Genomic DNA, 20,646 nt, shown 5'->3' with positions numbered 1-20,646 from the left:
TGTCAATCTGGCATGAAAACCCTTAGCATTTAAATGTATTTCGCTTGAAGGACAATGTTGGTCCAGTATGTGTGTATTTGTGTGAATATGTGTGCCTATACGACATGAAAGTGACTCGCCATTACATCATTCTTCCAGGGTCAGTCCCCTAATTATTTTGAATGGGCTTGGCGATCATATATTACATTCGTGAAAACGCAGTTGTTTAAGATATATATTTATCAAATTATATTTGTGATTGTGGCCAAATTCACTCCTGCCAGATGCCTTTTTATATAATGTTGTGCTGACGAACATTGTGCTACATTTTTGCCCTTTTAAGGCCATTCAAAAAGCTAACAAACGTTAGAAAACTACAGGACTACTTCCTTGAAAATGTTGCGGCACTTTCGATGCACGTTGACACAACCATTGGAACAAAGTGTTGTTGTTTCGTAAACTCCATGTACAGTTGGATGAGATCACGGATGGCCAGCGATCAAGTGTCAGGGTCAGACACACAACAAGTCTCTGTGGCGCAATTGGTTAGCGCGTTAGACTGTTAATCTAAAGGTTGGTGGTTCGAGCCCACCCAGGGACGAGAGTTTTCAGTTTGTTGTGCTCCATGATGCGGATGTGACATCCTGGACCTGTAATGAGATTCCCTGTTACTTTGTCCTGCTGAGGGTCAATGCCAACACAAGCCTCTCTAGTGCAATCAGTTAGTGTGTTTGACAATCTATCTAAAGATTGGTGCTTCGACACCACCCATGGATGACATTTTTCAGATTGTAGCGATGTGAAACTTCCTAACTTGTAGTGAGCTTCCATGAGACTTTGGCCTGCTGAGGGTGAATATAATCACAAGTCTCTGTGGCGCAATTGGTTAGCGCCTTAGGCCGTTAGTTTAAAGGTTGGTTATTTGAGCCCACCCAGAGATGCTATCTTTCCATTTATACTGATGTGGAAAGACCTTCCTGGATTTACAGTAAGCTCGTTTTTGACCTGCTTTGTTTCCTATTGTCACATGTGATTGGTGTGTTGTTGAACATGAAAGATGACAAGTTCCTATACCTGCTGCTATACTATACCTAAATGGCTGTCAATGGTCTCTGATATTATGTTACTCAATAGCTTGATCATTCTGTGGTCTCCATGGAACATATCATTTATTCATATTAATCCGGCAAGTATGACAATGTAAATGATGTCAATCTGGCATGAAAACCCTTAGCATTTAAATGTATTTCGCTTGAAGGACAATGTTGGTCCAGTATGTGTGTATTTGTGTGAATATGTGTGCCTATACGACATGAAAGTGACTCGCCATTACATCATTCTTCCAGGGTCAGTCCCCTAATTATTTTGAATGGGCTTGGCGATCATATATTACATTCGTGAAAACGCAGTTGTTTAAGATATATATTTATCAAATTATATTTGTGATTGTGGCCAAATTCACTCCTGCCAGATGCCTTTTTATATAATGTTGTGCTGACGAACATTGTGCTACATTTTTGCCCTTTTAAGGCCATTCAAAAAGCTAACAAACGTTAGAAAACTACAGGACTACTTCCTTGAAAATGTTGCGGCACTTTCGATGCACGTTGACACAACCATTGGAACAAAGTGTTGTTGTTTCGTAAACTCCATGTACAGTTGGATGAGATCACGGATGGCCAGCGATCAAGTGTCAGGGTCAGACACACAACAAGTCTCTGTGGCGCAATTGGTTAGCGCGTTAGACTGTTAATCTAAAGGTTGGTGGTTCGAGCCCACCCAGGGACGACAGTTTTCAGTTTGTTGTGCTCCATGATGCGGATGTGACATCCTGGACCTGTAATGAGATTCCCTGTTACTTTGTCCAGCTGAGGGTCAATGCCAACACAAGCCTCTCTAGTGCAATCAGTTAGTGTGTTTGACAATCTATCTAAAGATTGGTGCTTCGACACCACCCATGGATGACATTTTTCAGATTGTAGCGATGTGAAACTTCCTGACTTGTAGTGAGCTTCCATGAGACTTTGGCCTGCTGAGGGTGAATATAATCACAAGTCTCTGTGGCGCAATTGGTTAGCGCCTTAGGCCGTTAGTTTAAAGGTTGGTTATTTGAGCCCACCCAGAGATGCTATTTTTCCATTTATAGTGATGTGGAAAGACCTTCCTGGATTTACAGTAAGCTCGCTTTTGACCTGCTTTGTTTCCTATTGTCACATGTGATTGGTGTGTTGTTGAACATGAAAGATGACAAGTTCCTATACCTGCTGCTATACTATACCTAAATTGCTGTCAATGGTCTCTGATATTATGTTACTCAATAGCTTGATCATTCTGTGGTCTCCATGGAACATATCATTTATTCATATTAATCCGGCAAGTATGACAATGTAAATGATGTCAATCTGGCATGAAAACCCTTAGCATTTAAATGTATTTCGCTTGAAGGACAATGTTGGTCCAGTATGTGTGTATTTGTGTGAATATGTGTGCCTATACGACATGAAAGTGACTCGCCATTACATCATTCTTCCAGGGTCAGTCCCCTAATTATTTTGAATGGGCTTGGCGATCATATATTACATTCGTGAAAACGCAGTTGTTTAAGATATATATTTATCAAATTATATTTGTGATTGTGGCCAAATTCACTCCTGCCAGATGCCTTTTTATATAATGTTGTGCTGACGAACATTGTGCTACATTTTTGCCCTTTTAAGGCCATTCAAAAAGCTAACAAACGTTAGAAAACTACAGGACTACTTCCTTGAAAATGTTGCGGCACTTTCGATGCACGTTGACACAACCATTGGAACAAAGTGTTGTTGTTTCGTAAACTCCATGTACAGTTGGATGAGATCACGGATGGCCAGCGATCAAGTGTCAGGGTCAGACACACAACAAGTCTCTGTGGCGCAATTGGTTAGCGCGTTAGACTGTTAATCTAAAGGTTGGTGGTTCGAGCCCACCCAGGGACGACAGTTTTCAGTTTGTTGTGCTCCATGATGCGGATGTGACATCCTGGACCTGTAATGAGATTCCCTGTTACTTTGTCCAGCTGAGGGTCAATGCCAACACAAGCCTCTCTAGTGCAATCAGTTAGTGTGTTTGACAATCTATCTAAAGATTGGTGCTTCGACACCACCCATGGATGACATTTTTCAGATTGTAGCGATGTGAAACTTCCTGACTTGTAGTGAGCTTCCATGAGACTTTGGCCTGCTGAGGGTGAATATAATCACAAGTCTCTGTGGCGCAATTGGTTAGCGCCTTAGGCCGTTAGTTTAAAGGTTGGTTATTTGAGCCCACCCAGAGATGCTATTTTTCCATTTATAGTGATGTGGAAAGACCTTCCTGTATTTACAGTAAGCTCGCTTTTGACCTGCTTTGTTTCCTATTGTCACATGTGATTGGTGTGTTGTTGAACATGAAAGATGACAAGTTCCTATACCTGCTGCTATACTATACCTAAATTGCTGTCAATGGTCTCTGATATTATGTTACTCAATAGCTTGATCATTCTGTGGTCTCCATGGAACATATCATTTATTCATATTAATCCGGCAAGTATGACAATGTAAATGATGTCAATCTGGCATGAAAACCCTTAGCATTTAAATGTATTTCGCTTGAAGGACAATGTTGGTCCAGTATGTGTGTATTTGTGTGAATATGTGTGCCTATACGACATGAAAGTGACTCGCCATTACATCATTCTTCCAGGGTCAGTCCCCTAATTATTTTGAATGGGCTTGGCGATCATATATTACATTCGTGAAAACGCAGTTGTTTAAGATATATATTTATCAAATTATATTTGTGATTGTGGCCAAATTCACTCCTGCCAGATGCCTTTTTATATAATGTTGTGCTGACGAACATTGTGCTACATTTTTGCCCTTTTAAGGCCATTCAAAAAGCTAACAAACGTTAGAAAACTACAGGACTACTTCCTTGAAAATGTTGCGGCACTTTCGATGCACGTTGACACAACCATTGGAACAAAGTGTTGTTGTTTCGTAAACTCCATGTACAGTTGGATGAGATCACGGATGGCCAGCGATCAAGTGTCAGGGTCAGACACACAACAAGTCTCTGTGGCGCAATTGGTTAGCGCGTTAGACTGTTAATCTAAAGGTTGGTGGTTCGAGCCCACCCAGGGACGAGAGTTTTCAGTTTGTTGTGCTCCATGATGCGGATGTGACATCCTGGACCTGTAATGAGATTCCCTGTTACTTTGTCCAGCTGAGGGTCAATGCCAACACAAGCCTCTCTAGTGCAATCAGTTAGTGTGTTTGACAATCTATCTAAAGATTGGTGCTTCGACACCACCCATGGATGACATTTTTCAGATTGTAGCGATGTGAAACTTCCTGACTTGTAGTGAGCTTCCATGAGACTTTGGCCTGCTGAGGGTGAATATAATCACAAGTCTCTGTGGCGCAATTGGTTAGCGCCTTAGGCCGTTAGTTTAAAGGTTGGTTATTTGAGCCCACCCAGAGATGCTATTTTTCCATTTATAGTGATGTGGAAAGACCTTCCTGGATTTACAGTAAGCTTGCTTTTGACCTGCTTTGTTTCCTATTGTCACATGTGATTGGTGTGTTGTTGAACATGAAAGATGACAAGTTCCTATACCTGCTGCTATACTATACCTAAATTGCTGTCAATGGTCTCTGATATTATGTTACTCAATAGCTTGATCATTCTGTGGTCTCCATGGAACATATCATTTATTCATATTAATCCGGCAAGTATGACAATGTAAATGATGTCAATCTGGCATGAAAACCCTTAGCATTTAAATGTATTTCGCTTGAAGGACAATGTTGGTCCAGTATGTGTGTATTTGTGTGAATATGTGTGCCTATACGACATGAAAGTGACTCGCCATTACATCATTCTTCCAGGGTCAGTCCCCTAATTATTTTGAATGGGCTTGGCGATCATATATTACATTCGTGAAAACGCAGTTGTTTAAGATATATATTTATCAAATTATATTTGTGATTGTGGCCAAATTCACTCCTGCCAGATGCCTTTTTATATAATGTTGTGCTGACGAACATTGTGCTACATTTTTGCCCTTTTAAGGCCATTCAAAAAGCTAACAAACGTTAGAAAACTACAGGACTACTTCCTTGAAAATGTTGCGGCACTTTCGATGCACGTTGACACAACCATTGGAACAAAGTGTTGTTGTTTCGTAAACTCCATGTACAGTTGGATGAGATCACGGATGGCCAGCGATCAAGTGTCAGGGTCAGACACACAACAAGTCTCTGTGGCGCAATTGGTTAGCGCGTTAGACTGTTAATCTAAAGGTTGGTGGTTCGAGCCCACCCAGGGACGAGAGTTTTCAGTTTGTTGTGCTCCATGATGCGGATGTGACATCCTGGACCTGTAATGAGATTCCCTGTTACTTTGTCCTGCTGAGGGTCAATGCCAACACAAGCCTCTCTAGTGCAATCAGTTAGTGTGTTTGACAATCTATCTAAAGATTGGTGCTTCGACACCACCCATGGATGACATTTTTCAGATTGTAGCGATGTGAAACTTCCTGACTTGTAGTGAGCTTCCATGAGACTTTGGCCTGCTGAGGGTGAATATAATCACAAGTCTCTGTGGCGCAATTGGTTAGCACCTTAGGCCGTTAGTTTAAAGGTTAGTTATTTGAGCCCACCCAGAGATGCTATCTTTCCATTTATAGTGATGTGGAAAGACCTTCCTGGATTTACAGTAAGCGCGCTTTTGACCTGCTTTGTTTCCTATTGTCACATGTGATTGGTGTGTTGTTGAACATGAAAGATGACAAGTTCCTATACCTGCTGCTATACTATACCTTAAATGGCTGTCAATGGTCTCTGATCTTCTGTTACTCAATAGCTTGATCATTCTGTGGTCTCCATGGAACATATCATTTATTCATATTAATCCGGCAAGTATGACAATGTAAATGATGTCAATCTGGCATGAAAACCCTTAGCATTTAAATGTATTTCGCTTGAAGGACAATGTTGGTCCAGTATGTGTGTATTTGTGTGAATATGTGTGCCTATACGACATGAAAGTGACTCGCCATTACATCATTCTTCCAGGGTCAGTCCCCTAATTATTTTGAATGGGCTTGGCGATCATATATTACATTCGTGAAAACGCAGTTGTTTAAGATATATATTTATCAAATTATATTTGTGATTGTGGCCAAATTCACTCCTGCCAGATGCCTTTTTATATAATGTTGTGCTGACGAACATTGTGCTACATTTTTGCCCTTTTAAGGCCATTCAAAAAGCTAACAAACGTTAGAAAACTACAGGACTACTTCCTTGAAAATGTTGCGGCACTTTCGATGCACGTTGACACAACCATTGGAACAAAGTGTTGTTGTTTCGTAAACTCCATGTACAGTTGGATGAGATCACGGATGGCCAGCGATCAAGTGTCAGGGTCAGACACACAACAAGTCTCTGTGGCGCAATTGGTTAGCGCGTTAGACTGTTAATCTAAAGGTTGGTGGTTCGAGCCCACCCAGGGACGAGAGTTCTCAGTTTGTTGTGCTCCATGATGCTGATGTGACATCCTGGACCTGTAATGAGATTCCCTGTTACTTTGTCCTGCTGAGGGTCAATGCCAACACAAGCCTCTCTAGTGCAATCAGTTAGTGTGTTTGACAATCTATCTAAAGATTGGTGCTTCGACACCACCCATGGATGACATTTTTCAGATTGTAGCGATGTGAAACTTCCTGACTTGTAGTGAGCTTCCATGAGACTTTGGCCTGCTGAGGGTGAATATAATCACAAGTCTCTGTGGCGCAATTGGTTAGCGCCTTAGGCCGTTAGTTTAAAGGTTGGTTATTTGAGCCCACCCAGAGATGCTATTTTTCCATTTATAGTGATGTGGAAAGACCTTCCTGGATTTACAGTAAGCTTGCTTTTGACCTGCTTTGTTTCCTATTGTCACATGTGATTGGTGTGTTGTTGAACATGAAAGATGACAAGTTCCTATACCTGCTGCTATACTATACCTAAATTGCTGTCAATGGTCTCTGATATTATGTTACTCAATAGCTTGATCATTCTGTGGTCTCCATGGAACATATCATTTATTCATATTAATCCGGCAAGTATGACAATGTAAATGATGTCAATCTGGCATGAAAACCCTTAGCATTTAAATGTATTTCGCTTGAAGGACAATGTTGGTCCAGTATGTGTGTATTTGTGTGAATATGTGTGCCTATACGACATGAAAGTGACTCGCCATTACATCATTCTTCCAGGGTCAGTCCCCTAATTATTTTGAATGGGCTTGGCGATCATATATTACATTCGTGAAAACGCAGTTGTTTAAGATATATATTTATCAAATTATATTTGTGATTGTGGCCAAATTCACTCCTGCCAGATGCCTTTTTATATAATGTTGTGCTGACGAACATTGTGCTACATTTTTGCCCTTTTAAGGCCATTCAAAAAGCTAACAAACGTTAGAAAACTACAGGACTACTTCCTTGAAAATGTTGCGGCACTTTCGATGCACGTTGACACAACCATTGGAACAAAGTGTTGTTGTTTCGTAAACTCCATGTACAGTTGGATGAGATCACGGATGGCCAGCGATCAAGTGTCAGGGTCAGACACACAACAAGTCTCTGTGGCGCAATTGGTTAGCGCGTTAGACTGTTAATCTAAAGGTTGGTGGTTCGAGCCCACCCAGGGACGAGAGTTTTCAGTTTGTTGTGCTCCATGATGCGGATGTGACATCCTGGACCTGTAATGAGATTCCCTGTTACTTTGTCCTGCTGAGGGTCAATGCCAACACAAGCCTCTCTAGTGCAATCAGTTAGTGTGTTTGACAATCTATCTAAAGATTGGTGCTTCGACACCACCCATGGATGACATTTTTCAGATTGTAGCGATGTGAAACTTCCTGACTTGTAGTGAGCTTCCATGAGACTTTGGCCTGCTGAGGGTGAATATAATCACAAGTCTCTGTGGCGCAATTGGTTAGCACCTTAGGCCGTTAGTTTAAAGGTTAGTTATTTGAGCCCACCCAGAGATGCTATCTTTCCATTTATAGTGATGTGGAAAGACCTTCCTGGATTTACAGTAAGCGCGCTTTTGACCTGCTTTGTTTCCTATTGTCACATGTGATTGGTGTGTTGTTGAACATGAAAGATGACAAGTTCCTATACCTGCTGCTATACTATACCTTAAATGGCTGTCAATGGTCTCTGATCTTCTGTTACTCAATAGCTTGATCATTCTGTGGTCTCCATGGAACATATCATTTATTCATATTAATCCGGCAAGTATGACAATGTAAATGATGTCAATCTGGCATGAAAACCCTTAGCATTTAAATGTATTTCGCTTGAAGGACAATGTTGGTCCAGTATGTGTGTATTTGTGTGAATATGTGTGCCTATACGACATGAAAGTGACTCGCCATTACATCATTCTTCCAGGGTCAGTCCCCTAATTATTTTGAATGGGCTTGGCGATCATATATTACATTCGTGAAAACGCAGTTGTTTAAGATATATATTTATCAAATTATATTTGTGATTGTGGCCAAATTCACTCCTGCCAGATGCCTTTTTATATAATGTTGTGCTGACGAACATTGTGCTACATTTTTGCCCTTTTAAGGCCATTCAAAAAGCTAACAAACGTTAGAAAACTACAGGACTACTTCCTTGAAAATGTTGCGGCACTTTCGATGCACGTTGACACAACCATTGGAACAAAGTGTTGTTGTTTCGTAAACTCCATGTACAGTTGGATGAGATCACGGATGGCCAGCGATCAAGTGTCAGGGTCAGACACACAACAAGTCTCTGTGGCGCAATTGGTTAGCGCGTTAGACTGTTAATCTAAAGGTTGGTGGTTCGAGCCCACCCAGGGACGAGAGTTTTCAGTTTGTTGTGCTCCATGATGCTGATGTGACATCCTGGACCTGTAATGAGATTCCCTGTTACTTTGTCCTGCTGAGGGTCAATGCCAACACAAGCCTCTCTAGTGCAATCAGTTAGTGTGTTTTACAATCTATCTAAAGATTGGTGCTTCGACACCACCCATGGATGACATTTTTCAGATTGTAGCGATGTGAAACTTCCTGACTTGTAGTGAGCTTCCATGAGACTTTGGCCTGCTGAGGGTGAATATAATCACAAGTCTCTGTGGCGCAATTGGTTAGCGCCTTAGGCCGTTAGTTTAAAGGTTAGTTATTTGAGCCCACCCAGAGATGCTATTTTTTCATTTATAGTGATGTGGAAAGACCTTCTTGGATTTACAGTAAGCTCGCTTTTGACCTGCTTTGTTTCCTATTGTCACATGTGATTGGTGTGTTGTTGAACATGAAAGATGACAAGTTCCTATACCTGCCGCTATACTATACCTAAATGGCTGTCAATGGTCTCTGATCTTCTGTTACTCAATAGCTTGATCATTCTGTCGTCTCCATAGAACATATCATTTATTCATATTAATCCGGCAAGTATGACAATGTAAATTATGTCAATCTGGCATGAAAACCCTTAGCATTTAAATGTATCTCGCTTGAAGGCCAATGTTGGTCCAGTATGTGTGTGTTTGTGTGACTGTGTGTGCCTATACGCCATGAAAGTGACTCGCCATTACATCATTCTTCCGGGGTCAGTCCCCTAATTATTTTGAATGGGCTTGGTGATCATATATTACATTCGTGAAAACGCAGTTGTTTAAGATATATATTTATCAAATTATATTTGTGATTGTGGCTGAATTTACTCCTGCCAGATGCCTTTTTATATAATGTTGCGCTGACGAACATTGTGCTACATTTTTGCCCTTTTAAGGCCATTCAAAAAGCTAACAAACGTTAGAAAACTACAGTGCTACTTCCTCGAAAATGTTGCGGCACTTTCGATGCACGTTGACACAACCATTGGAACAAAGTGTTGTTGTTTCGTAAACTCCATGTACAGTTGGATGAGATCACGGATGGCCAGCGATCAAGTGTCAGGATCAGACACACAACAAGTCTCTGTGGCGCAATTGGTTAGCGCGTTAGACTGTTAATCTAAAGGTTGGTGGTTCGAGCCCACCCAGGGACGAGAGTTTTCAGTTTGTTGTGCTCCATGATGCGGATGTGACATCCTGGACCTGTAATGAGATTCCCTGTTACTTTGTCCTGCTGAGGGTCAATGCCAACACAAGCCTCTCTAGTGCAATCTGTTAGTGTGTTTGACAAAAGATTGGTGCTTCGACACCACCCATGGATGACATTTTTCAGATTGTAGCGATGTGAAACTTCCTGACTTGTAGTGAGCTTCCATGAGACTTTGGCCCGCTGAGGGTCAATATAATCACAAGTCTCTGTGGCGCAATTGTATAGCGTCTTAGGCCGTTAGTTTAAAGGTTGGTGATTTAGCCCACCCAGAGATGCTATTTTTTCATTTATAGTGATGTGGAAAGACCTTCCTGGATTTACCGTAAGCTCGCTTTTGACCTGATTTGTTTCCTATTGTCACATGTGATTGGTGTGTTGTTGAACATGAAAGATGACAAGTTCCTATACCTGCCGCTATACTATACCTAAATGGCTGTCAATGGTCTCTGATCTTCTGTTACTCAATAGCTTGATCATTCTGTCGTCTCCATAGAACATATCATTTATTCATATTAATCCGGCAAGTATGACAATGTAAATTATGTCAATCTGGCATGAAAACCCTTAGCATTTAAATGTATCTCGCTTGAAGGACAATGTTGGTCCAGTATGTGTGTGTTTGTGTGACTGTGTGTGCCTATACGCCATGAAAGTGACTCGCCATTACATCATTCTTCCGGGGTCAGTCCCCTAATTATTTTGAATGGGCTTGGTGATCATATATTACATTCGTGAAAACGCAGTTGTTTAAGATATATATTTATCAAATTATATTTGTGATTGTGGCTGAATTTACTCCTGCCAGATGCCTTTTTATATAATGTTGTGCTGACGAACATTGTGCTACATTTTTGCCCTTTTAAGGCCATTCAAAAAGCTAACAAACGTTAGAAAACTACAGGGCTACTTCCTTGAAAATGTTGCGGCACTTTCGATGCACGTTGACACAACCATTGGAACAAAGTGTTGTTGTTTCGTAAACTCCATGTACAGTTGGATGAGATCACGGATGGCCAGCGATCAAGTGTCAGGGTCAGACACACAATAAGTCTCTCTGGCGCAATTGGTTAGCGCGTTACACTGTTAATCTAAAGGTTGGTGGTTCGAGCCCACCCAGGGACGAGAGTTTTCAGTTTGTTGTGCTCCATGATGCGGATGTGACATCCTGGACCTGTAATGAGATTCCCTGTTACTTTGTCCTGCTGAGGGTCAATGCCAACAGAAGCCTCTCTAGTGCAATCAGTTAGTGTGTTTGACAATCTATCTAAAGATTGGTGCTTCGACACCACCCATGGATGACATTTTTCAGATTGTAGCGATGTGAAACTTCCTGACTTGTAGTGAGCTTCCATGAGACTTTGTCCTGCTGAGGGTCAATATAATCACAAGTCTCTGTGGCACAATTGTATAGCGCCTTAGGCCGTTAGTTTAAAGGTTGGTGATTTCAGCCCACCCAGAGATGCTATCTTTCCATTTATAGTGATGTGGAAAGACCTTCCTGGATTTACAGTAAGCTCGCTTTTGACCTGCTTTGTTTCCTATTGTCACATGTGATTGGTGTGTTGTTGAACATGAAAGATGACAATTTCCTATACCTGCTGCTATACTATACCTAAATGGCTGTCAATGGTCTCTGATCTTCTGTTACTCAATAGCTTGATCATTCTGTGGTCTCCATGGAACATATCATTTATTCATATTAATCCGGCAAGTATGACAATGTAAATGATGTCAATCTGGCATGAAAACCCTTAGCATTTAAATGTATCTCGCTTGAATGACAATGTTGGTCCAGTATGTGTGTGTTTGTGTGACTATGTGTGCCTATACGCCATGAAAGTGACTCGCCATTACATCATTCTTCCGGGGTCAGTCCCCTAATTATTTTGAATGGGCTTGGCGATCATATATTACATTCGTGAAAACGCAGTTGTTTAAGATATATATTTATCAAATTATATTTGTGATTGTGGCTGATTTTACTCCTGCCAGATGCCTTTTTATATAATGTTGTGCTGACGAACATTGTTCTACATTTTTGCCCTTTTAAGGCCATTCAAAAAGCTAACAAACGTTAGAAAACTACAGTGCTACTTCCTCGAAAATGTTGCGGCACTTTCGATGCACGTTGACACAACCATTGGAACAAAGTGTTGTTGTTTCGTAAACTCCATGTACAGTTGGATGAGATCACGGATGGCCAGCGATCAAGTGTCAGGATCAGACACACAACAAGTCTCTGTGGCGCAATTGGTTAGCGCGTTAGACTGTTAATCTAAAGGTTGGTGGTTCGAGCCCACCCAGGGACGAGAGTTTTCAGTTTGTTGTGCTCCATGATGCGGATGTGACATCCTGGACCTGTAATGAGATTCCCTGTTACTTTGTCCTGCTGAGGGTCAATGCCAACACAAGCCTCTCTAGTGCAATCAGTTAGTGTGTTTGACAAAAGATTGGTGCTTCGACACCACCCATGGATGACATTTTTCAGATTGTAGCGATGTGAAACTTCCTGACTTGTAGTGAGCTTCCATGAGACTTTGGCCCGCTGAGGGTCAATATAATCACAAGTCTCTGTGGCGCAATTGTATAGCGCCTTAGGCCGTTAGTTTAAAGGTTGGTGATTTAGCCCACCCAGAGATGCTATTTTTTCATTTATACTGATGTGGAAAGACCTTCCTGGATTTACAGTAAGCTCGCTTTTGACCTGATTTGTTTCCTATTGTCACATGTGATTGGTGTGTTGTTGAACATGAAAGATGACAAGTTCCTATACCTGCCGCTATACTATACCTAAATGGCTGTCAATGGTCTCTGATCTTCTGTTACTCAATAGCTTGATCATTCTGTCGTCTCCATAGAACATATCATTTATTCATATTAATCCGGCAAGTATGACAATGTAAATTATGTCAATCTGGCATGAAAACCCTTAGCATTTAAATGTATCTCGCTTGAAGGACAATGTTGGTCCAGTATGTGTGTGTTTGTGTGACTGTGTGTGCCTATACGCCATGAAAGTGACTCGCCATTACATCATTCTTCCGGGGTCAGTCCCCTAATTATTTTGAATGGGCTTGGTGATCATATATTACATTCGTGAAAACGCAGTTGTTTAAGATATATATTTATCAAATTATATTTGTGATTGTGGCTGAATTTACTCCTGCCAGATGCCTTTTTATATAATGTTGTGCTGACGAACATTGTGCTACATTTTTGCCCTTTTAAGGCCATTCAAAAAGCTAACAAACGTTAGAAAACTACAGGGCTACTTCCTTGAAAATGTTGCGGCACTTTCGATGCACGTTGACACAACCATTGGAACAAAGTGTTGTTGTTTCGTAAACTCCATGTACAGTTGGATGAGATCACGGATGGCCAGCGATCAAGTGTCAGGGTCAGACACACAATAAGTCTCTCTGGCGCAATTGGTTAGCGCGTTAGACTGTTAATCTAAAGGTTGGTGGTTCGAGCCCACCCAGGGACGAGAGTTTTCAGTTTGTTGTGCTCCATGATGCGGATGTGACATCCTGGACCTGTAATGAGATTCCCTGTTACTTTGTCCTGCTGAGGGTCAATGCCAACAGAAGCCTCTCTAGTGCAATCAGTTAGTGTGTTTGACAATCTATCTAAAGATTGGTGCTTCGACACCACCCATGGATGACATTTTTCAGATTGTAGCGATGTGAAACTTCCTGACTTGTAGTGAGCTTCCATGAGACTTTGTCCTGCTGAGGGTCAATATAATCACAAGTCTCTGTGGCACAATTGTATAGCGCCTTAGGCCGTTAGTTTAAAGGTTGGTGATTTCAGCCCACCCAGAGATGCTATCTTTCCATTTATAGTGATGTGGAAAGACCTTCCTGGATTTACAGTAAGCTCGCTTTTGACCTGCTTTGTTTCCTATTGTCACATGTGATTGGTGTGTTGTTGAACATGAAAGATGACAATTTCCTATACCTGCTGCTATACTATACCTAAATGGCTGTCAATGGTCTCTGATCTTCTGTTACTCAATAGCTTGATCATTCTGTGGTCTCCATGGAACATATCATTTATTCATATTAATCCGGCAAGTATGACAATGTAAATGATGTCAATCTGGCATGAAAACCCTTAGCATTTAAATGTATCTCGCTTGAATGACAATGTTGGTCCAGTATGTGTGTGTTTGTGTGACTATGTGTGCCTATACGCCATGAAAGTGACTCGCCATTACATCATTCTTCCGGGGTCAGTCCCCTAATTATTTTGAATGGGCTTGGCGATCATATATTACATTCGTGAAAACGCAGTTGTTTAAGATATATATTTATCAAATTATATTTGTGATTGTGGCTGATTTTACTCCTGCCAGATGCCTTTTTATATAATGTTGTGCTGACGAACATTGTTCTACATTTTTGCCCTTTTAAGGCCATTCAAAAAGCTAACAAACGTTAGAAAACTACAGTGCTACTTCCTCGAAAATGTTGCGGCACTTTCGATGCACGTTGACACAACCATTGGAACAAAGTGTTGTTGTTTCGTAAACTCCATGTACAGTTGGATGAGATCACGGATGGCCAGCGATCAAGTGTCAGGATCAGACACACAACAAGTCTCTGTGGCGCAATTGGTTAGCGCGTTAGACTGTTAATCTAAAGGTTGGTGGTTCGAGCCCACCCAGGGACGAGAGTTTTCAGTTTGTTGTGCTCCATGATGCGGATGTGACATCCTGGACCTGTAATGAGATTCCCTGTTACTTTGTCCTGCTGAGGGTCAATGCCAACACAAGCCTCTCTAGTGCAATCAGTTAGTGTGTTTGACAAAAGATTGGTGCTTCGACACCACCCATGGATGACATTTTTCAGATTGTAGCGATGTGAAACTTCCTGACTTGTAGTGAGCTTCCATGAGACTTTGGCCCGCTGAGGGTCAATATAATCACAAGTCTCTGTGGCGCAATTGTATAGCGCCTTAGGCCGTTAGTTTAAAGGTTGGTGATTTAGCCCACCCAGAGATGCTATTTTTTCATTTATACTGATGTGGAAAGACCTTCCTGGATTTACAGTAAGCTCGCTTTTGACCTGATTTGTTTCCTATTGTCACATGTGATTGGTGTGTTGTTGAACATGAAAGATGACAAGTTCCTATACCTGCCGCTATACTATACCTAAATGGCTGTCAATGGTCTCTGATCTTCTGTTACTCAATAGCTTGATCATTCTGTCGTCTCCATAGAACATATCATTTATTCATATTAATCCGGCAAGTATGACAATGTAAATTATGTCAATCTGGCATGAAAACCCTTAGCATTTAAATGTATCTCGCTTGAAGGACAATGTTGGTCCAGTATGTGTGTGTTTGTGTGACTGTGTGTGCCTATACGCCATGAAAGTGACTCGCCATTACATCATTCTTCCGGGGTCAGTCCCCTAATTATTTTGAATGGGCTTGGTGATCATATATTACATTCGTGAAAACGCAGTTGTTTAAGATATATATTTATCAAATTATATTTGTGATTGTGGCTGAATTTACTCCTGCCAGATGCCTTTTTATATAATGTTGCGCTGACGAACATTGTGCTACATTTTTGCATTTTTAAGGCCATTCAAAAAGCTAACAAACGTTAGAAAACTACAGGGCTACTTCCTCGAAAATGTTGCGGCACTTTCGATGCACGTTGACACAACCATTGGAACAAAGTGTTGTTGTTTCGTAAACTCCATGTACAGTTGGATGAGATCACGGATGGCCAGCGATCAAGTGTCAGGATCAGACACACAACAAGTCTCTCTGGCGCAATTGGTTAGCGCGTTAGACTGTTAATCTAAAGGTTGGTGGTTCGAGCCCACCCAGGGACGAGAGTTTTCAGTTTGTTGTGCTCCATGATGCGGATGTGACATCCTGGACCTGTAATGAGATTCCCTGTTACTTTGTCCTGCTGAGGGTCAATGCCAACAGAAGCCTCTCTAGTGCAATCAGTTAGTGTGTTTGACAATCTATCTAAAGATTGGTGCTTCGACACCACCCATGGATGACATTTTTCAGATTGTAGCGATGTGAAACTTCCTGACTTGTAGTGAGCTTCCATGAGACTTTGTCCTGCTGAGGGTCAATATAATCACAACTCTCTGTGGCACAATTGTATAGCGCCTTAGGCCGTTAGTTTAAAGGTTGGTGATTTCAGCCCACCCAGAGATGCTATCTTTCCATTTGTAGTGATGTGGAAAGACCTTCCTGGATTTACAGTAAGCTCGCTTTTGACCTGCTTTGTTTCCTATTGTCACATGTGATTGGTGTGTTGTTGAACATGAAAGATGACAATTTCCTATACCTGCTGCTATACTATACCTAAATGGCTGTCAATGGTCTCTGATCTTCTGTTACTCAATAGCTTGATCATTCTGTGGTCTCCATGGAACATATCATTTATTCATATTAATCCGGCAAGTATGACAATGTAAATGATGTCAATCTGGCATGAAAACCCTTAGCATTTAAATGTATCTCGCTTGAAGGACAATGTTGGTCCAGTATGTGTGTGTTTGTGTGACTATGTGTGCCTATACGCCATGAAAGTGACTCGCCATTACATCATTCTTCCGGGGTCAGTCCCCTAATTATTTTGAATGGGCTTGGCGATCATATATTACATTCGTGAAAACGCAGTTGTTTAAGATATATGTTTTTTAAATTATGTTTGTGATTGTGGCTGAATTTACTCATGCCAGATGCCTTTTTATATAATGTTGTGCTGACGAACATTGTTCTACATTTTTGCCCTTTTAAGGCCATTCAAAAAGCTAACAAACGTTAGAAAACTACAGGGCTACTTCCTTGAAAATGTTGCGGCACTTTCGATGCACGTTGACACAACCATTGGAACAAAGTGTTGTTGTTTCGTAAACTCCATGTACAGTTGGATGAGATCACGGATGGCCAGCGATCAAGTGTCAGGGTCAGACACACAACAAGTCTCTGTGGCGCAATTGGTTAGCGCGTTAGACTGTTAATCTAAAGGTTGGTGGTTCGAGCCCACCCAGGGACGACAGTTTTCAGTTTGTTGTGCTCCATGATGCGGATGTGACATCCTGGACCTGTAATGAGATTCCCTGTTACTTTGTCCTGCTGAGGGTCAATGCCAACACAAGCCTCTCTAGTGCAATCAGTTAGTGTGTTTGACAATCTATCTAAAGATTGGTGCTTCGACACCACCCATGGATGACATTTTTCAGATTGTAGCGATGTGAAACTTCCTAACTTGTAGTGAGCTTCCATGAGACTTTGGCCTGCTGAGGGTGAATATAATCACAAGTCTCTGTGGCGCAATTGGTTAGCGCCTTAGGCCGTTAGTTTAAAGGTTGGTTATTTGAGCCCACCCAGAGATGCTATCTTTCCATTTATACTGATGTGGAAAGACCTTCCTGGATTTACAGTAAGCTCGTTTTTGACCTGCTTTGTTTCCTATTGTCACATGTGATTGGTGTGTTGTTGAACATGAAAGATGACAAGTTCCTATACCTGCTGCTATACTATACCTAAATGGCTGTCAATGGTCTCTGATATTATGTTACTCAATAGCTTGATCATTCTGTGGTCTCCATGGAACATATCATTTATTCATATTAATCCGGCAAGTATGACAATGTAAATGATGTCAATCTGGCATGAAAACCCTTAGCATTTAAATGTATTTCGCTTGAAGGACAATGTTGGTCCAGTATGTGTGTATTTGTGTGAATATGTGTGCCTATACGACATGAAAGTGACTCGCCATTACATCATTCTTCCAGGGTCAGTCCCCTAATTATTTTGAATGGGCTTGGCGATCATATATTACATTCGTGAAAACGCAGTTGTTTAAGATATATATTTATCAAATTATATTTGTGATTGTGGCCAAATTCACTCCTGCCAGATGCCTTTTTATATAATGTTGTGCTGACGAACATTGTGCTACATTTTTGCCCTTTTAAGGCCATTCAAAAAGCTAACAAACGTTAGAAAACTACAGGACTACTTCCTTGAAAATGTTGCGGCACTTTCGATGCACGTTGACACAACCATTGGAACAAAGTGTTGTTGTTTCGTAAACTCCATGTACAGTTGGATGAGATCACGGATGGCCAGCGATCAAGTGTCAGGGTCAGACACACAACAAGTCTCTGTGGCGCAATTGGTTAGCGCGTTAGACTGTTAATCTAAAGGTTGGTGGTTCGAGCCCACCCAGGGACGACAGTTTTCAGTTTGTTGTGCTCCATGATGCGGATGTGACATCCTGGACCTGTAATGAGATTCCCTGTTACTTTGTCCTGCTGAGGGTCAATGCCAACACAAGCCTCTCTAGTGCAATCAGTTAGTGTGTTTGACAATCTATCTAAAGATTGGTGCTTCGACACCACCCATGGATGACATTTTTCAGATTGTAGCGATGTGAAACTTCCTGACTTGTAGTGAGCTTCCATGAGACTTTGTCCTGCTGAGGGTCAATATAATCACAACTCTCTGTGGCACAATTGTATAGCGCCTTAGGCCGTTAGTTTAAAGGTTGGTGATTTCAGCCCACCCAGAGATGCTATCTTTCCATTTGTAGTGATGTGGAAAGACCTTCCTGGATTTACAGTAAGCTCGCTTTTGACCTGCTTTGTTTCCTATTGTCACATGTGATTGGTGTGTTGTTGAACATGAAAGATGACAATTTCCTATACCTGCTGCTATACTATACCTAAATGGCTGTCAATGGTCTCTGATCTTCTGTTACTCAATAGCTTGATCATTCTGTGGTCTCCATGGAACATATCATTTATTCATATTAATCCGGCAAGTATGACAATGTAAATGATGTCAATCTGGCATGAAAACCCTTAGCATTTAAATGTATCTCGCTTGAAGGACAATGTTGGTCCAGTATGTGTGTGTTTGTGTGACTATGTGTGCCTATACGCCATGAAAGTGACTCGCCATTACATCATTCTTCCGGGGTCAGTCCCCTAATTATTTTGAATGGGCTTGGCGATCATATATTACATTCGTGAAAACGCAGTTGTTTAAGATATATGTTTTTTAAATTATGTTTGTGATTGTGGCTGAATTTACTCATGCCAGATGCCTTTTTATATAATGTTGTGCTGACGAACATTGTTCTACATTTTTGCCCTTTTAAGGCCATTCAAAAAGCTAACAAACGTTAGAAAACTACAGGGCTACTTCCTTGAAAATGTTGCGGCACTTTCGATGCACGTTGACACAACCATTGGAACAAAGTGTTGTTGTTTCGTAAACTCCATGTACAGTTGGATGAGATCACGGATGGCCAGCGATCAAGTGTCAGGGTCAGACACACAACAAGTCTCTGTGGCGCAATTGGTTAGCGCGTTAGACTGTTAATCTAAAGGTTGGTGGTTCGAGCCCACCCAGGGACGACAGTTTTCAGTTTGTTGTGCTCCATGATGCGGATGTGACATCCTGGACCTGTAATGAGATTCCCTGTTACTTTGTCCTGCTGAGGGTCAATGCCAACACAAGCCTCTCTAGTGCAATCAGTTAGTGTGTTTGACAATCTATCTAAAGATTGGTGCTTCGACACCACCCATGGATGACATTTTTCAGATTGTAGCGATGTGAAACTTCCTAACTTGTAGTGAGCTTCCATGAGACTTTGGCCTGCTGAGGGTGAATATAATCACAAGTCTCTGTGGCGCAATTGGTTAGCGCCTTAGGCCGTTAGTTTAAAGGTTGGTTATTTGAGCCCACCCAGAGATGCTATCTTTCCATTTATACTGATGTGGAAAGACCTTCCTGGATTTACAGTAAGCTCGTTTTTGACCTGCTTTGTTTCCTATTGTCACATGTGATTGGTGTGTTGTTGAACATGAAAGATGACAAGTTCCTATACCTGCTGCTATACTATACCTAAATGGCTGTCAATGGTCTCTGATATTATGTTACTCAATAGCTTGATCATTCTGTGGTCTCCATGGAACATATCATTTATTCATATTAATCCGGCAAGTATGACAATGTAAATGATGTCAATCTGGCATGAAAACCCTTAGCATTTAAATGTATTTCGCTTGAAGGACAATGTTGGTCCAGTATGTGTGTATTTGTGTGAATATGTGTGCCTATACGACATGAAAGTGACTCGCCATTACATCATTCTTCCAGGGTCAGTCCCCTAATTATTTTGAATGGGCTTGGCGATCATATATTACATTCGTGAAAACGCAGTTGTTTAAGATATATATTTATCAAATTATATTTGTGATTGTGGCCAAATTCACTCCTGCCAGATGCCTTTTTATATAATGTTGTGCTGACGAACATTGTGCTACATTTTTGCCCTTTTAAGGCCATTCAAAAAGCTAACAAACGTTAGAAAACTACAGGACTACTTCCTTGAAAATGTTGCGGCACTTTCGATGCACGTTGACACAACCATTGGAACAAAGTGTTGTTGTTTCGTAAACTCCATGTACAGTTGGATGAGATCACGGATGGCCAGCGATCAAGTGTCAGGGT

General features: G+C 41.3%; 14 non-coding genes across 14 annotated transcripts; all 14 read left to right on the top strand.

Annotated features, from left to right (window-relative positions):
- The first annotated feature begins 506 nt into the window (after positions 1-506).
- On the top strand, positions 507-580 carry trnan-guu (transfer RNA asparagine (anticodon GUU)). The gene has a single exon. It is a non-coding gene; the product is annotated as a tRNA-Asn (tRNA).
- A 1,113-nt stretch (positions 581-1,693) lies between these two features.
- trnan-guu (transfer RNA asparagine (anticodon GUU)) lies at positions 1,694-1,767 on the top strand. Its single transcript has one exon. It is a non-coding gene; the product is annotated as a tRNA-Asn (tRNA).
- A 1,113-nt stretch (positions 1,768-2,880) lies between these two features.
- Positions 2,881-2,954, top strand: trnan-guu (transfer RNA asparagine (anticodon GUU)). Its single transcript has one exon. It is a non-coding gene; the product is annotated as a tRNA-Asn (tRNA).
- A 1,113-nt stretch (positions 2,955-4,067) lies between these two features.
- On the top strand, positions 4,068-4,141 carry trnan-guu (transfer RNA asparagine (anticodon GUU)). The gene has a single exon. It is a non-coding gene; the product is annotated as a tRNA-Asn (tRNA).
- Positions 4,142-5,254: 1,113 nt separating this feature from the next.
- Positions 5,255-5,328, top strand: trnan-guu (transfer RNA asparagine (anticodon GUU)). The gene has a single exon. It is a non-coding gene; the product is annotated as a tRNA-Asn (tRNA).
- A 1,114-nt stretch (positions 5,329-6,442) lies between these two features.
- On the top strand, positions 6,443-6,516 carry trnan-guu (transfer RNA asparagine (anticodon GUU)). Its single transcript has one exon. It is a non-coding gene; the product is annotated as a tRNA-Asn (tRNA).
- Positions 6,517-7,629: 1,113 nt separating this feature from the next.
- Positions 7,630-7,703, top strand: trnan-guu (transfer RNA asparagine (anticodon GUU)). Its single transcript has one exon. It is a non-coding gene; the product is annotated as a tRNA-Asn (tRNA).
- A 1,114-nt stretch (positions 7,704-8,817) lies between these two features.
- On the top strand, positions 8,818-8,891 carry trnan-guu (transfer RNA asparagine (anticodon GUU)). The gene has a single exon. It is a non-coding gene; the product is annotated as a tRNA-Asn (tRNA).
- A 1,113-nt stretch (positions 8,892-10,004) lies between these two features.
- Positions 10,005-10,078, top strand: trnan-guu (transfer RNA asparagine (anticodon GUU)). Its single transcript has one exon. It is a non-coding gene; the product is annotated as a tRNA-Asn (tRNA).
- Positions 10,079-12,369: 2,291 nt separating this feature from the next.
- Positions 12,370-12,443, top strand: trnan-guu (transfer RNA asparagine (anticodon GUU)). Its single transcript has one exon. It is a non-coding gene; the product is annotated as a tRNA-Asn (tRNA).
- A 2,291-nt stretch (positions 12,444-14,734) lies between these two features.
- On the top strand, positions 14,735-14,808 carry trnan-guu (transfer RNA asparagine (anticodon GUU)). The gene has a single exon. It is a non-coding gene; the product is annotated as a tRNA-Asn (tRNA).
- Positions 14,809-17,099: 2,291 nt separating this feature from the next.
- On the top strand, positions 17,100-17,173 carry trnan-guu (transfer RNA asparagine (anticodon GUU)). Its single transcript has one exon. It is a non-coding gene; the product is annotated as a tRNA-Asn (tRNA).
- A 1,113-nt stretch (positions 17,174-18,286) lies between these two features.
- On the top strand, positions 18,287-18,360 carry trnan-guu (transfer RNA asparagine (anticodon GUU)). The gene has a single exon. It is a non-coding gene; the product is annotated as a tRNA-Asn (tRNA).
- A 1,113-nt stretch (positions 18,361-19,473) lies between these two features.
- On the top strand, positions 19,474-19,547 carry trnan-guu (transfer RNA asparagine (anticodon GUU)). The gene has a single exon. It is a non-coding gene; the product is annotated as a tRNA-Asn (tRNA).
- Positions 19,548-20,646: the final 1,099 nt, after the last annotated feature.

This window comes from Salmo salar, chromosome 07 (assembly GCF_965601325.2).
Source record: "Salmo salar chromosome 07, fSalSal1, whole genome shotgun sequence".
NCBI lineage: Eukaryota > Metazoa > Chordata > Actinopteri > Salmoniformes > Salmonidae > Salmo > Salmo salar.
The sequence above is the reverse complement of the archived record's forward strand: the minus strand, read 5'-3'. Positions and strand labels throughout refer to the sequence as shown.